Here is an 11207-nt window from a genome sequence, read left to right on the forward strand (position 1 = left end):
TCCAACCAGGGTTGTATGTTTGCAAATATGGGTTATGATTGGGCCTTTCGAAACTGTTTAAAGCATGGGCTTGTTCATGGAGACATTCCTTAAAAGAAGGCAAGGTTGGACAGTTACTAGTTAAGTGTTCATTTGTTTCACATATTTGATATACAATGTTTTCAATAGATTTAAATTTACCACTCTTTTTCAATTCTAGTGCCTCGACTTTTTTAGCTAAAGATGCAAACTTAGCTTGGAGGTCATGATCTTCCCTAAGGTTGTACATACCTCTACTAGATGTATGAGGTTGAGTTTTACTTGGTCCCTCATAAGTACCCGCGGTGTCCCAATTTTGAGCATTTTCAGCTAACAAGTCTAAGTACTCCATTGCTTCATCAGGGTCTTTATCTTCAAAAGTTCCATTGCACATCAATTCAACCATTTGCCTATCTTTAGGTGTTAACCCTTCATAGAAATGTGAAACCAATCTCCATGTTTCAAAACCATGATGAGGGCAAGTACTAAGCAAGTCTCGATACCTATCCCAACATTGGTAAAATGTTTCTCCTGGTTTTTGAGTGAAAGTGGTGATTTGTCTTTTGAAAGAATTTGTTCAATGAGATGGGAAAAACTTCTTTAAAAATTATTGTTGCATTTCATCCCAAGCACGAAGATTCTGGTCTCAAATTTTGTAGCCATGTTTTAGCCTTATCTTTTAATGAAAAAGGAAAAAGCTTTAATCTGATGGTGTTCATGCTACAATTTAAATTATTATATGTGTTGCAGACCTCCTCAAATTCCTTTAAATGCAGGTATGGATTTTCCAATTCTAAGCCATGAAAAGAAGGTAAAAGTTGAATAATGCCTGGCTTAAAATTAAAATGAGATGCATCGGGAGGAAAAAATATGCATGATGGTGCACTTGTTCTTGTGGGATTCATATGGTCTCTAAGTATTCTGACACGATTATTCTCATTATTCTCATTATGAAGTGATTGATTATTTTCTTCGGCCATATTTTCTGAAAATAATGAGGATACCCTACAAAGTCTACCACTTGATGTACGTGACCACACTCTCATGCACGTGTAGGAATAGAATAAAAGGAAGAAGAAAACAAAAGAAGAAGAAACAAGAGAAAAGAAACAAAGTTATATACAAGAAAAGTGAAAAGAGAAAATAAAATAACTACTATAATTTATACAAGAACTTACCTCCTCGGCAACGGCGCTAAAAACTTGACACGACTAAAAGATTGATGTCTTCTCCCAAGTGCAGGAGTGTCGAAGTAATAAATAACCCGGCAATATCGAGGTCGAACCACAGGGAGGTTAATTGCACAAATTATAAACGACAATAGTACAACAACAACAATAATAATAACAACAACAATAATAATAGTAATAACAATAATAACAACAATGACAATAACAATAATAACTATAATAATAATAATAATAATAATAAAGAAAAAGAAGGAGAAGAAGAAGAGGATGATAAGAACTTTGAGATGGAATATTTATGTAACAATTAAATAATGATAATAACAAATGTCAAGGTTAGAGGATCCACTAATGGTATATCAAACAAGTATAGTATAAACTCTTATTATTGAATTGGAAACCACACACAAAGGAGGTTCCAATCAGATTATATATTGTTAAAGTATAGTATAAACTCTTATTATTCAATTGGAAACCACACACAAAGGAGGTTCCAATAAGATTATAGATTGTTAACATGATTACATTAGTCATCTTATTCAAATACAAAATATGTTAGTATCAAACATTAAAGTCCATATTAAGTTTACATTATACTTATTCTTACACCATTAGTGTAACCTTTTCACCTTGAAATAACTAACTTAGCTAGACATAATGAAAGAAAGCAAAATAGATAAACAAAATAAGAACATAAAAGTTAACTAAGTAAAGGAAAGGAAATGAAAGGCATAAACTTAATATTAATGAAAGCAAAGCATAAACATTACAAAAAATACAAAGAGAGAAAGGAAGAGCATGATCTTGATCTGGAAACCAAGATGCCTTAATGCATGGCAAATGTCTCCTTTTATAGGCCAAAATTGGGAACTATTGATTTGATGACTAATTGATGAGTGGGTGGCCAACTCTTGACTTGGTGACAATCTTTATCTTCTCTTGTCTGCCCAAACCGTCATTGATAACGTCAAAATTGGAACCACTTGCAAACATAAAAGTTGTAGGCAATTGTCTCAGCTGTCTTGTGTAAAACATTCAGCTCATTTGGACTTCTAGAACTCCAGATATGGCCAAAATACCGAACAGTGCTCGGGCTGGAAGACAAATTCGGGCTTCTTTGTTGTTACTACAATTTGGACTTGATAATGGCCTTTTTAGATCTTGGGCTCCATATGAAAGTTGTAGGCCTATGTCTTACCTTTCCATCCATATAAAGTAAACCTAAATCTGAGCTCTATAGCTCTAGATATGACCCAATTACCGAACAGTGTTCCGGTTTGGATTGCACCGACATCTCTTTTCTAAGTTTGGCCATCTCTTTATCCTTGCAATTTAAGTTCTTCAAGTCATCAATCAATCCTTTCATTTATGTGATAGACCTGCATTAAAAATAGACATTTACCACAAATTATAGGTATCTTATATTATTAGATACATTATTATAAAACATATTTTAGTTAAGGAGTTATTGATACTTCAAGTGCAAAATGATGATATAAAACCATGATAAAAAATGCACTTTTAAGTACTAATCAATCACCACTGAAAAGGAATTACTTGCAGTAGTATTTGTATGTGAAAATTTTAGGTCTTATCTTATTGGCTCATCTGTTGTTGTTTTTAGTGATCATGCAGAATTGAAATATCTTATTTCCAAGAAAGATTCTAAGACTAGATTGGTGCGATGAATTTTGTTACTTCAAGAATTTAATATCACAATCAAAGACAAGAAAGGCACCGAAAATATTATCGTAGATTATTTGTCGAGATTGACAACAGATTTGAAAACTGATATCATACCAATCAATGACTACTTTCCCGATTAATCTTTACTTTCCTGTCTCTACAATGCCTTAGTTTGCTAATATTATCAATTTTCTTGTTTCAGGACAATTTCCAGCTCATTGGAGTACTGAAGATAAAAGAAAGTTCCTGAATGAAGTGAAGAATTTTTATTGGGATAACCCTTATTTATTCATATATTTTCCTAATCAAATATTTCAAAGATGCATTCCTGACAATGAGGTAAGTAATGTCATTAAATTTTGTCATTTTGAGGCATGTGGAGGTCATTTCTCATCAAGAAAGATAATTGTAAAAATCTTACAGAGTGGAATTTACTGGCCCGCCATATTCAAAGACACACATGCATTCTGTAAGACTTGTGAGAATTGTCAAAAGTTGGGATCAATTTCAAAATATCACATGATGTCTTTCAATCATATTCTTATCATTGAGATCTTTGACTGCTAGGGTATAGATTTCATGGGTCCATTCCCTCCATCATTTGGTTTCTTATACATATTAGTCATAGTAGATTATGTTTCAAAATGGATAGAGGCAATTCCAAGTCAAAACAATGATCATAAAATAGTGATGAAATTTTTGAAAGAAAATATTTTGAGTCGATTTGGAATCCCTCGAGCCATGATAAGTAATGATGGAATTCATTTCTACAACAAGCCATTTGAGTCTTTAATGAAGAAATATGGAATCATACATAAACTTTCCACCCCTTATCACCCTCAGACAAGTAGAGCTTACTAATAGGAAGACTAAACAGATCTTGGAGAAAACAGTGAACCCTAATAATGATGCACTTTGGGCTTATCGAACTACTTATAAACATCATTAGGTATGTCACCTTATAGACTAGTTTATGGAAAACCTTGTCACTTGTCTGTGGAACTTGAACATAAAGCTTATTAGGCTATTAAAGCCTTCAATTCAAATCTTGATGATGCTAGTCAACTACAAAAATTACAAATAAATAAGCTTGAGGAGATAAGAAATGATGCATATGAAAATTCAAGAATTCATAAAGTAAGAATCAAATAGTTTTATGACAAGAAAATACTAAGAAAAAACATTCAATAGTGGTCAAAAAGTCTTGCTTTATAATTCTCGACTCCATTTATTTTCTAGAAAACTAAGATCAAGATGGAACGGTTCTTTTATTATGAAATATTTGTATCTATATGGAGCCTGTGATATCAAAAATCCAAATAATGATAATGTTTTCAAGGTAAATGGACATCGTTTGAAAGTTTACTTTGACAATTTTTTAGTTCAAAATGACTATATTGAATTGGGTGATTCTGTATATAAAGATTGATTTTTTTTCCTTACATTGTTTTTGTGTTTCTTTATGAGTGATTTTTGCTAGTTTCTCTTACCCCGGTTAAATAGTGGATAACGGTACTCCGTGACTCTTAAGTTGGTTATTTCAGTTTCCCATAATAACTGATATCTGTGTATATATTTATTAAATTCCTTATTCCTTCTCTTTTCTTTGCATCTCTTTTCCACTTCTCATCTTAAAAAATAGACACCACTCTTAAAAAATTGAAAAAATATTATCATGTTTTGCCTTAAAATGCGATTACAAAAATTTACCAAGCTAGATGTGCAAGATTGAGGTTGTTAATGAACCATGGAATTCCTGAAGAGATTCGCTGGCTAATTGAAGCAAAGGTTCGATTATTAGGTAAGTCCTCTAATTCTTTCATTTCACATATGCCTAGAACAGGTAAAAGCACTTTTACAAATAAACATCATGCAAAACGACTGAAAGTCTGTCATTAATGTGCCAAATAGACTTGCAATGCACAATGTCATTCTTTAGGAATGGTATTTGTAAACCATAAAGATAAAATATCGTTCATTAAGGATGGTCTAAGTAAGGAGTCTTTAGATAATCTTTTATTGATTCTTGAGACACATTCTAGTGAAGATGTGCATCATGCAATTCATGATTTATGGCCACTATTCCATAAAAAAACATGCTTGATGTAGTCTTGGGAATCTTACTAAAGAAAACCCTGTTTGTTAGTTTTTAAAAAAAACTGGATGAGAAGCCTATTCCTGACCCATAGAGGGTGTTTAAGTAGTTCTTGAAAGTAAAACCAATAAAGATGTAAGCCATAATCACAATTACTTGTACATACATATACTTTTTCAAATAAATAAATAAAGAGAAAGAGTGAGACACTAGTTGGCCTACATATAAGTGGTATGATTATATTTTTAATTTCTCATTTAAAGAGTGTGAAACTCCAGTTATCCTACATATAGGTGGTATGATTGCATTTTTAATTTCTCATCTATAAAATCTTCTCTTCCTTCCTTTCATTTCTACTTAACTCACACATTCAACAGATATAGAAATATGTAGAAATGGCAGCTTCCTCAAGTCATCAAATAAGAAATATTTGTGTTTTAGGTGAATCCAATCCTAGGAAAGAAAAGTAGTTTTTAGAGTTTTCAAAAAGATTTATTTAACTTATGAGGAAGACAGCCTTCGGTTAATTAGGGATGTGTCAATAGCTGTATTTTTAGAAGACAGTTAAGTTTTGAAGGTCGTCCCCAAAGTTTTAGTAAAATAGGATATCATTGGAAAAACAATTGGAGAAGAACTACATGTTTTCACAAGGTCTGATCGAATGAATACAAAGTTTAAACATATTGATGCCTTCATTGCCTTACTAGGTGGTATCGGGACATTGGAAAAGATCTTTTATATTTTCCCTTACGCTCAACTTCACATTCACTATAAACCTATAAGTTTGTTAAATGTTAATGGTTTTTATGATAAGTTATTGTCTTTTTTAATCATGCTATAAAACATGAATTTCTAATATCTTCGGCACAACAAATCATAATCTATGCTATTATTGCTAAACAATTAATTAACCAAATATAATATTTCATTTCTATAATTGATCCCTCCATGAGTTTATAAATTGGTCAACTAAGAAAAGCCGTAAAAAGTTTAGATTGAATGTGAGCCTTCATTTGTGAATCCTTATTTCTTTTGGTTTTATTAATAGCATATTATTTTGTTTTGTTATTTCTTATATTTGTTTAAGTGTGTTTCAGGTGATGTCTTCTATACTTTGTATTTCTACCTCAGGACATTGAGGACAATGTCTTGTTTTGTGTTCCATTAGTTCTAATTCAAAACGAAAGATTTAGAAAGAGGTATTTAGGATGGTTGTATGAGTTTTTTTTTAGATTAATAAAGAGGTGACATGAGGTCTTTTTCTGCAAAAACAGTTTTTTCTTTTAAAAATCACAAAAAGTAAAAGTGAAAGAATAATAAAAGCAAGAATAACTAGGGCTATTAAAAAACATCTTTTCATCTCTATTATTGATTAGTACTTAAAAATTTATTTTTATCAATGTTTTGTATCGTCATTTTGCACTTGAAATATCAATAACTCCTTAACTAAAGCATGTTTTATAATAACAAGTCTGATATCATAAAATACCTTTAATTTATGGTAAATGTTCATCTTAAATGTAGGCCTATAACATAAATCAAAGGATTCATTGATGAGTTTAACTACTGAAATTGAGAAGACAAAGAGAGGGTGAAGTTTAGAAAAGAGATATTAGTTCAATCCAAACTGAAATATTATTCGGTTATTGGGTCATATATGGAGCTGTATGTTGCGATGTCTAGGTCGCACAAATTAATTACCCTAGCTTAAAACACAACACACAAGATAGTATAGAGCAAGCAAGAGGTCGATCCTACAAAGAAGATTTAGTTCAGATTTTTATGTTATACGTTATGCAATTGAGGGGTTTTGATTTGTGATGATCTAAACTATGGAAGAAATTAAACTAGCAAACAAAATCAATTAAAATCAAAATTTATCAAGAAAACAAACCTTGGTTGCAAGCACACATCCACCAACAGAAATTAAAACCGATCCTAGAAACGAAACTACAATTTATATTCTGAATTTTTATCTTTTCTTAATGTTGGTTAATTAATGGATTCATTGTATAACTAACCCTAACCAACAAACAATCACAATGTCCGTATTAATGATTTAGTTCAATAGCAGCCCTAAGAACTAGATATTTGAGTGTTCTCCCTAAGTTTAATAATGTACTTCCGCCACAATTATCAAGCTTAGTTGCATCACAAGTTCATACATCATAACTCTGGTTTTGATATCAAACTTAGCAATAAATTGTTCACAATTATAACTTAGAGTTCCACTTTAGCAATTATCAATAACAATCATAGAAAATATGCATAGGAAAAAAATCATACTCATTCATAATATAAACTGAAAATAAAAGGAAGAATAAATCTCACAATTCTTGAAATCTGAAGGTTTGTTGTGTCCTTGCAACCAAGAAACGAGCTTAGCCTTGCATAACTATTGAATAACTAGAGTTCCGCTTTAGCAATTATCAACAACAATCATAGAAAATATGCATAAGAAAAAAATCATACTCATTCATAATATAAACTGAAAATAAAAGGAAGAATAAATCTCACGGTTCTTAAAATCCGAAGGTTTGTTGTGTCCTTGCAACCAAGAAACGAGTTTAGCCTTGCATAACTATTGAACAACTACTCTTAAAGAATGAAGAGAGCATGATCTTTTTTTTTGGGTTTGTAGAGGAGAGAATTTGTGTTTCTTAACTTCTGGCTGCCGCCCCTTCTCTCCCCTCTCTCTTTCTTTTTATATGCTAAGAAACCCTAGTTCTTAATTTACAAAGTAGTCCTCCCTTAAGTTGACAATTTACATTTAAATACTTCAATAACTATTCTCTCTAAAAAGGAGAAATAGCCTTGCATGAAACCTTCAAGCTCTGACTTAGAGGAGCTAAATTGCTGATATAAAAACTTGGATGACGGTTTAGAAGCTTTGAAACGTAATTTGGACTCATTTCTTCACAAAACCTGATTGCTGGCAGAATTCAGTTGTCATTTTTGAAAAATCATATCTCCCTCATATGACATCTTTTTTGGTTGAAATTTGACACGTTTATAGAAATTTGAGTCACGAATCCAAAAAAATTAAGTTTGCATAAATTAGACTTCTATAGATCTAGATATTGAATTTTTAAATAGACAAAGGCAACAGTGGCAGAATGCAAGATTTGACTTTGAAGGATGTGATTTCCATGATCTTTCTCTTTTTATTTTTCTTGCATTACATTTACAGAAAGGTATGGATGTTATCTTTTTAGTGCCACTAGAATCACTTCATTTTGATCTCTAGAACTCACGCTCTACACAAAACATCGACTGAACATCAAATCTGCCAATTATCTCCAATTTACTCTTTTTTGCATTTTTCATCCAAAAGTGCCTTCAAAACATAAAACAAAGAATATCAAGGCATTTTATATATAAAACATAGACAAAACATTAGGTAAATGTGGGTGAAACTATCGAATAATATGGTTACATCAAATACCCTCACACTTAGCTCTTGCTCGTCCTCGAGAAAGGATAAATAAAATTAAATAGAAAATAACCATGATCGATCTCTTAATCTCCCATCAATGTCCAAGAGTACAAGCATTATAAATAAGAATATAATAAAAAAGGATAAAATAAATAAATTTTTATGAATTTGTTTACATGCAAACTTTAAAATTCAATCAATCGTCGGGATTTAAATGAAATCTATGCCATATCAAAGTGATAGGTCCTCTCATTGATATGCACTCCAACACTCATGTGTTTAGGATTTATGTGTTTAAATCTCTCAAATTCAATCAAAGAGTATGTTCTACCATAAACTTACTTTTCAATCTCATCTCCATTACTAATATATTATAAACAATGCATGAATCAAAAGGTCTTATTTTCCGGTTGTAATGGGGCTAAGGTTAAGGTGAGGTAAAAGAGAGTAAAAGAAAAGGTTCAAATCAAAGAAACTAGAGCATTCTGAAAAATGATATTTCAAACAAGATATTCCATCAAAGCTCATAAATTTTTCATCTTTAATCACCAATGCTTAACTCCTTTTGATTTTAAGCTCTTTTAACATAAAATCTTAAGAACATAAAGGAACATTTTTTTTTCTTTCTTTTTTTTTTGTAATTTTGCCCATCTTTTCATCAAACATCACTTCTTCTGTCTTTTCACATAATTTCCAACCATAATTCCATGAAATATCACAAGTATATGCTCTACTAATCCTTGGTTAAGGGAAAAGGAAAATATATATAAAAAGTTAAGGCTTATACATGGATAAAGCAAAGAAAAGATAAATAAGCTCAAAAGGGGCTCACTAAGGATAATATGCTTTAGGTTGGCTTTTTGGTTCAAGTGATTAAAATTACTAATGCCTTTATCATCTTCATGTATATTTGTAATGGAATATAATCTCAATAAGATATGAAGCAAGTTCTAGAGATACATATCATTGAAATAATGCACACTCAAAGAATACAATGTTGAAGGCTTAAAAACTTGCAGTGGTATAACACTATAAAGTCAACATGGCATATTCTTAAAGTCAATCCCTAAACTAATTAAACCTTAAAATTTGCATGCATACTCTTTCATTTGATTTATATCTTCATCTATCTCAATTAATTCTCATACATAATACTCATATTCTTAAAAACCAATGGGAGTTAAAAAGATCAAACACAATTTTTTTTTTTTTAAGAACAACAAAGAAAACTAAACTAAGAAAACAAAAATTCTCTCAATACCCCCACACTTAAAACACAACATTGTCCTCAATGTTGAAATAAAAGCAAAGGAACATAAGAGAATGACAGAAAATAAATTAAAATGCAAAAAAATAAAAGATAAGGAAAAAGAAAGCAAATCTGATTTTTTTTTTTTGTGCTGGGTTGCCTCCCAGTAAGCGCTTTTGTTTTATGTCATTGGCTTGACATGTGGCATGCTCTTTCTTCATGGATTGGTTCAGCTAACTCTACAGAAGTGGTGAGTTCTGTCATCTAACCTTCATAGAAAGGTTTCAAATGGTATCCATTGACCTTGAGTACTTTGTTGGTTTCAAAACTTGTAATTTCAACTGCACCATAAGGAAAAATATTAGAAACAACAAAGGGTCCTATCCAACAAGAGTGCAATTTTCCAGGAAAAAGTTTCAAACACGAATGATAAAGAAGGACTTTGTCTCCAACATGAAATTCTTTTCTTGTAAGCATTCGGTCATAAAGATTCTTAGTCTTTTCTTTGTAAATCCTTGTATTCTCGTAAGCATCATTTCGAATTTCTTCCAACTCTTGCATTTGCAATTTTCTTGCAATCCCAACAGTATCATAATCCATGTTGCATTGTTTAATGGCCCAAAAAGCTTTGTGTTCAAGCTCCACTGGTAGATAACATGCTTTCCTATAAATCATTCTATAAGGTGACATTCCCATAGGTGATTTATAAGCAGTCCTATAAGCTCAAAATGCATCTCTAAGATGTAGACTCCAATCTCGTCGATTAGGTTGCACTGTTTTCTCCAAAATGGACTTAATTTCTCGATTGGAAATTTCAGCTTGGCCATTCGTTTGCGGATGATATGCTGTGGAAGTTTGATGAGTCACATGATATTTGTGTAACAATGCTCCCATGGAACGATTGCAGAAATGAGTGCCACAATCACTAATGATAGCTTTAGGGATGCCAAACCTATCAAATATGTGAGTCCTGACAAAATCTAAAACAACCTTAGCATTGTTAGTTCGTGTGGCTATCGCCTTAATCCATTTGGACATATAATCAACAGCAAGAAGAATATAAAGATTTCCAAAAGAAGAAGGAAATGGACCCATAAAGTCAATACCCCAAACATCAAAAATTTCACTTACAAGAATATTTGTTAAAGGCATTTGATTTTTATGAGTGATATTACCTGTTCTTTGGCATTTTTCACATGATTTGCAGAAGTGATATGCATCTTTAAAAATAGAAGGCCAATAGAAACCACATTCAAGTACCTTGTGAGTTGTTCTTTTTGCTCCAAAATGCCCACCACAAGAATGAGAATGACAAAAAGTGAGAATAGAATGAAATTCATCCTGTGGTACACATCTCCTTACTACTTGATCCACACAAAATTTCCACAAGTAAGGAGTATCCCAAAAATAATATTTAGCATCAGCTCGTAACTTGTCCTTTTGGGATGTAGACAAACCTGGAGGGAATTCTTTTGTGACTAAATAGTTCACCAAATTAACATACCATAGTCTTGTAGAGGAATGTAGCACATACAA

Source organism: Populus euphratica, unplaced genomic scaffold (assembly GCF_000495115.2).
Source record: "Populus euphratica unplaced genomic scaffold, PopEup_1.0 scaffold117.1, whole genome shotgun sequence".
In the NCBI taxonomy this organism is placed as follows: domain Eukaryota; kingdom Viridiplantae; phylum Streptophyta; class Magnoliopsida; order Malpighiales; family Salicaceae; genus Populus; species Populus euphratica.